The sequence below is a fragment of the Tachypleus tridentatus genome, chromosome 13, assembly GCF_004210375.1.
Source record: "Tachypleus tridentatus isolate NWPU-2018 chromosome 13, ASM421037v1, whole genome shotgun sequence".
NCBI lineage: Eukaryota > Metazoa > Arthropoda > Merostomata > Xiphosura > Limulidae > Tachypleus > Tachypleus tridentatus.
Window position 1 is genome coordinate 108,487,492 of NC_134837.1, and position 7,424 is coordinate 108,494,915.

Sequence of the window (7,424 nt, forward strand, 5' to 3'; positions counted from 1 at the left end):
AAATGGCAAATTAGCACCTACCGATAGTTTACTTAAATAAGTGCAATATTATAGGTGGGATATTTAAACATTTTATTGCTGAGTCATTTGATGTTCTCATCAACATCTATTTTTAACGATATACACACACACATATGTAAATATAACAGAAAACATAATGCCACTGATGAACACACTACTGGCCAAAATTTTAAGGCCAACGAACATAAAGAAAAAACATGCATGTTGCGTTGTTACACTCAACCACTTATTTGAGTAGAGCTTCGAAAGATGAAGATAATAAAAGGGAAAATAAAAATAAAAAACTTTTTTAGCATTTAATAGGGAAAGTATGAACAGCATGAAATTAGCCTGAATACTAGCTGGTCAAAAGTTTAAGACCATATCAAAAAGAAGTCCGAAACATGGTAGGAAATGCCCAACAAGAGGTCTCAGTAGTGAGTTGCATGGCCGTTATTGCAAATAACTGCAAACATTCGCTTTGGCATGGTCAATATAAAGTTTTGCAGAAGGCTGGCTGGAATGTTATTCCAAGTGGTGAAGATGGCTTCATGAAGATCATGCACTGTTTGGAATTGACGTCCATTTCTATAGACTTCCCTTGCCATCCACCCCCAAAGATTTTCAATGGGGTTCAGTTTGGGCAAACACGCAGGGCGGTCCAAAAATATTACGTTATTCGCTATGAAAAAGTCCTTTGTTCTGCGGGCATTGTGGATTGCAGCGTTGTCCTGCTGAAAGATCCAGTCATTTCCACACAAGCAAGGACCTTCAGTCAATAAGGATGCTCTCTCCAACATGCCAATGAAGCCAACTGCTGTTTGACGCCCCTGTATAACCTGTAGCTCCATTGTTCCATGGAAGGAGAAAGCACCCCAGATCATGATGAAACCTCCTCCACTGTGCCGTGTAGAAAATGTCTCTGGTGGGATATCCTTATCGTGCCAACAACGTTGGAAGCCATCTGGACCATTCAGGTTAAATTTTTTCTCATCAGAGAACAAAACCTTCGTCCATATTTTTACATCCCATGTTTGGTGCTTCTCAGCAAAGTTTAACCGAGTTGTTCTCGTGTTATGGAAGGAGGCGTAGACTTTGAAGACTTTACGGTTTTTAAAGCCTTTCTCTCGTAGATGCCGTCTTATTGTTCTTGAGCTGCATTTTGCGTCTGTATGGGCCTTAATCTGGTTCGACGTTCGGCTGGTGTCTTGCCGGACAACCCGTCGAATCCTCCTACTCAACGCCGGCGAAAGGTTCTTGGGCCAACCGCTTGAAATTCTCGTTCCGTATCTCTCATGTTCTTTTAAGAAATTTGCAACAGGAGTTTTACTACTATTAAATGCTAAAAAAAGTTTTTATGTTTATTTTCCCTTTTCTTATTTTCAACCAATCTCACCAGCGATGATATGTTGAGAGAGAAACAACCTTACCTTGCTTTTGCAGCTCGACAATTCTGCCACGTTCAAACTCTGTCAACTTTTTATCTTTTGCCATGTTTTTACCCAATGTAACACAGGAGATGTCAGTGGGAGATGTTGACAACGCTAATGCTTGAACACAAATGACTAAATTTCTTTACATGTTTACCGATTAACGCTTCGTTTCAGTATGGTCTTAAACTTTTGACCAGCTAGTATTTAGGCTAATTTCATAGTGTTCACATTTTCCCAGTTACTTCTTTTATCTGATTCAACTTTGCCCCACCTATAATATAAAAGATGTACACAACTAATTCTTCTGAAGAGCATTTATTTTCACATTTAGTAATCCCCATTAAAAACAAACAAACAGGGGAAACAGAGTCTTTAGGTGTTTGTAAGTCTTTGCACAACTGATATGACTAATGTACAAGTTTATTTCACCAGCAGCACCACCTGCAGGAATACCCTCCTCGGACATTGTGTCACCAATATAAGAATAATATCAATGAAGGTCAAAGTCAAGTGCTTGCATGATGCTTAGTAACACGTTTGTAATTTGTGTGTATGTGTGAAAAAGTATAGTGAACAAAATATGTTCACCTTTCTAGAAAAGAAGGAAAAGAAACACTTAGTATGCTTTACACACCATAGTGATTTCACTTTGTAACATCTACGTTGAAAAATATATGAATATTCTAGTTGTGACAACTGCAAAATATTCCTCCATCAGGATCAATGGAAATAGTGCGTGCTCCATATTCCTAACTTGGTATGGTGCACATGTTCCCTTTCTCAATAAAAATACAATAAAAATGAAAATAAAAAATTACATGTATGTATTTTTTATCTGCACTAAGAAAACATAAGCACACAGTTTTTTATTCATTGTGGTCTAAATTAATGACTGTGGTCTTTTTTTACATATATGCATTTCAATAACCTAGGCAAATTTACTTGAGAAATTGTGCTCTTCTATATAATAAACTTTTGTACGTAACTGGCAGTTATAAACTTCATACTATTCTGTGTTTGTAAGACAACTAGTGTAATTCTAGTATAACTGGGTTCATATTCAGAATGATTGTTTGTTACAGAACAGAGCCACATTCTGCTGTTTGCTTTGTTAATTGTGGAAAGTTGAACACTGGATTTTAGTGTTGTAAGTCCATAAACTTAACACTATCCCACTGGTAAAAAATTCAGAATAAAGGGAAAATCATGGTAGGATGTGCTAGCACCAGTGCTCTGAAAAAACATGCTTTAAGGAAAGGAATGCATATTTACTTTCAGAAAGTAATATGGTTACCTTAAAGAAATTAACCTTCAACTGTAGAAAATATTATGCTTGTTTGTTTTGAATTTCACATAAAGCTTCTTGAGGGCTATCTGTGCTAGCCATCCCTAATTTAGCAGTGTAAGACTAGAAGGAAGGCAGCTAGTCATCACCACCCACTGCCAACTCTTAGGCTACTCTTTACCAATGAACAGTGGGATTGACTGTCACATAATAACACCCCCATGGCTGAAAGGGTGAGCATGTTTGGTGCTATGGGGATTCGAACTCGCAACTCTCAGATTACGAGTCGAACGCCTCAACCCACCTGGCCATGCCTGGCCCAAATATTATGCAAAATCGAAAATAAATAAAAATTTAAAACAGGCTGACTTCTCATTTGGCCTCAAGTTAGAGCTAATTCTTGACTACTAAAATATTTAAAGGATTAGTGGAAACAATTTTCTCAGTGCTCTACAGGTGAATATGCACTTTCTTGATCTCAGATTGAAGCCTTCATCTTTGTTGTTCTGGAATACCACTCTCAGGTTCTTAGACACAGACTGAAACATTTGACCAAAGACCAATATGTAATCCACATAGATGAAACAACTATAATATTGCAGTCTTTTACCTGTAAACTTCAGTGCCCTTTCGAAAATGGCTGGAGCATTACTCAGACCAAATGCTGTGAAACACAATTTATGAAGTCCTTCTCAAACGCTAAATAGCTCCCAGGTTTACTTTTACCAGGTCAAGTGTATTAAATAATTTGTATCCATAATATGCTAGTCTTCTTGCATGAATCCATTACAACATCAGTCAAAATGGCACTTCTGCTTGATAATTCTACCATTCATCAAAATACAGTATTTTCTGAGTCCATAGGTTAGATAAGTCACTTCGAAACAGGATATTGTTCTCTCATGTTCTTGGTGTCTCTAGAAGTCAAACTCCTACTGCTTAGGCAGTAACTCATTTCAAACTATAGGAATTGCATCGTGGCTTCCAATGGTATCTGCTGCAATGGAACTATAGCCAACATTTGTCAGAAGCCTTAGGGACTTTCAAAGACTCTGGAAGTTTTCTTGGAGCAGAATTTGTACTATTACTTGCCACTGATGCTCACTTCTTCTATTTCAACTTATGGTTTGACAAGAGCTCTCTTAACTGTGTACAACAGAAACTGCTTTCACAAACTAAATGTTCCTAAGATCCATGTGAAGCTTTGGAGCTTTTTATAAACCTAACGAGTATCTGATTGTAGTGAAGAGAATAAGCTCTTATAGAGTGAAATATGTCTCTCAGTCAATGAATTTCTCTTCATCTACATGTTGTACACCAGGCCATCTAGACTCACGATTGGATATTACATCTTTTCTCCTTGTTCCTCAACTCCAAGCAACATTTTGACTAAATAATCTTAACTATATGCAAAACACCTGCGCAAACATTTGCAAAATTCAATTGAACATACCGAAATAAAGGGTTGTCCGGCATGGTTAGCTGGTTAAGGCACTCGACTCGTAATCCGAGGGTCGCGAATTCGAATCTCCGTCATACCAAACATGCTCGCCCTTTCGGCCGTGGGGCGTTATAATGATACGATCAATACCACTATTCGTTGGTAAAAGAGTAGCTCAAGAGTTGGCGGTGGGTAGTGATGACTAGCTGCCTTCTCTCTAGCCTTACACCACTAAATTAGGGACGGCTAGCGCAGATTGCCCTCATGTAGTTTTGCACAAAATTCAAAACAAACCAAATCGAACTAAAGATTTGTTATTTATTAGTTAGGGAAGGGTGAAATACAGAAATACTTTTAACTGTAACACAATTGTATCCTCTAGTGATTTCATTGCAAATCAAGTAACGTTTACTGTATTTATTTTTTATTTTTTTTTGTATACTTTTTAATATTAACATCACTGTCATTTATAACTTTTACCAGAAGACTATCATACAACAACTACTGCAAAATGTGGAGATACTCTTTATAATAAACAGTAGGACTGACTGTCACAGTTATAGTACTCTCTTAAATAAACTGTGGAATATCTTTGGTGGCATGTATATTACTGTTCGAACTTTTGATTCACTGACTAGGGTTAACATCCGGACTATCTTTAGCACCAAAATATAATATATAATTTACTTTATATACGTTAGATGTCAGGGCGGACGCCATGTTATAAAATAATGTGTCAATTAAGGCAGGTATAATTCAAATGCAAACAAAAACACAAAGGTACACATGGAAACAAAGACTGACAGTGGTGAGCTGTGAAGAATACTAGAATAAAAATTAAATAAATGAAAATTATTTCAAATAACAAATTATTAGAGGTAGTGAAAATAATAATTTACTTTTAAGTAATGGAAACTGACTAAGTTAATGTAGTTGGACTTGGAAAGCAGAATAATAATAAAAAAAGAACCAAGCAGTTAGTGGTGGAACAAAGATAACTGTATGAAGTATAATAACAAAAAAATCACGAGTCTTCAACGGCACGTTTTAGCTCTTTCAGAATCGATATTAATCGAGAATAAAAAAAAAAAACCTTCAATAATTCATATTCTCCGCATAACTAGCCAACCACATGACAAAGTTCCAAGAATTCAGTGGTATTTCCCGCGAGACAGTCATAAAATAGTCTCACGTACATGGTGTTCACATTGGGTACAGTAACAATACAATTACCCCATGAAATAGTATATATTATCTTCGACTGAATCTGGCCAGAAAAGTAACGCCTAGTACAAATATCTCAGTTGATTTTTTGAGTTCTGAAGTACTGTTATTGTAAGAAACTAAACAATTTATATTAAAATGGATCTTGTTATATTTGCATGTAACAAGTTTACTTTAATTCAAATTTACAATTCATCATATCCATTTATCATTGGTTGTATTTAAAATAAATTACCTTAGTTTCAAAAATAAAGAATACATGAGAGGACATAAAAAAAGCCTTTTATTTTGAAATGATGTACTGTATTTTATTTCAGTAAATTCATGGAAAAAAAAAACGGTGTGACAATACGCCCTTTATTAGCTTCTAGAAGCTTATCATAAAAAAACATTGGTAACCAGTATAATATATTAATAGACTGAGTAATAGTTAACAGGCAAGAAACGTTTTTAGTACTTGTTTGGCTTGTTTTGAATTTCACGCTAAGCTACACGAGAGCTTTCTGCGCTAGCCGTCCCTAATTTAGCAGTGTAAGACTAGAGGGAAGGCAGCTAGTCATCACTACCCGCTGCCAACTATTGCGCTACTCTTTTACCAACGAATAGTGGAATTGACTGTAACATTATAACGCCCCCACGGCTGAAAGGGCGAGCATGTTTGGTGCGACGGGAATTCGAACCCGCGACCCTGAGATTACGAGTCGAGTGCCTTAGCCACCTGGCCATGCCGGGCATATTTAGTACTGACAACAACATACAGGCTGTAGCATCTTTGCAGTTTAGTAAATATGTACCATATCATTTCGATTGGAGAATATTTGTTCTCTTTCATAAAATGTTTTAATAAAATATTATGCTCCCTCCGTAGATTTATTTTGTTTCGAATTTCGCGCAAAGCTACACAAGGGCTATTTGCGATAGCCATCCCTAATTTAGCAGTGTAAGACTAGAGGGAAGGCAGCTAGTCATCATCCCCCCTCCCTCCGTCAACTCTTGGGCTACTCTTTCACCAATAAATAGTGGGATTAATCGTCACATTATAACGCCATCACGGCAGAAAGAGTGAGTATGTTTGGCGTAACGGGGATTCGAACCTGCGACCTTCGCATTACGAGTCGAGTGCTTTAACCACGTGCCCATGCCGGGACCCTTCCATAGTAGAAACTACGCTCTAATTTTTGAAAAAATAACATGCTGTAGTATAGAATCCTAATTTTTTATTGTTAATAGACGTGAGTTGGCACTGTGTTGAGCTCTGGATTTGAGAACTAACAAGCCGAATTCGAATCCATGCAGTACCACGAAGTATTTTGTGCATCGTAAACCATGGGTGGTTTACATGAGTGAAATTAACTTCTTAACGTGGATGGTGATTGGTAGAATGCCGCTGACTGGCTGCCTTTCCTTTAGTCACTTGATCAGAATTATGAACGGCGAAATATAATCTTATTATATTTGCCATGAATCTAAAACACTATAGTTAATATTTAATTATGTTTGATTTACATTGTTTAATAGTACACGTTCTTACATGTACCACAAAATTTATTTAACTTTTTTTTTGTTTAGTAAAGTAAATCAGTGTTTTTATAATGAATTATATTAAAATTTTTCTATGTCTTGAAATGACTTGAATCCATCTATACATTTTAGCGATTATAAAACACTGTTTAAACGGATTGCTTAATACACAATTGTTATCTTAATCCGATTAGCTAATTCAACAGAGTTAGGCTCATAGCTTCACTAAAGAAAGTCGTAATCCGAAATCCGTTGAACTACATGAATATACAATATACTACACAAGCCCTAATATATAGGTGAATATAATATCAGATTTTCGTAGCTCCAGACGAAATCTGTTTTTGTTACTCTACGACGAGTTTCAGTGGTTTGGAGTGTTCTATATGTCATGTTAGAAGGAAAGAGGAGAGGAAGCCATTACCCCTGACAGTCACTCAACTAATATTCAGTTCTTTTCTAGTTGTTGCTACATGTTTGTTCACCTATAGAGAACCAGGAACTACCTCTAATTCAAAAC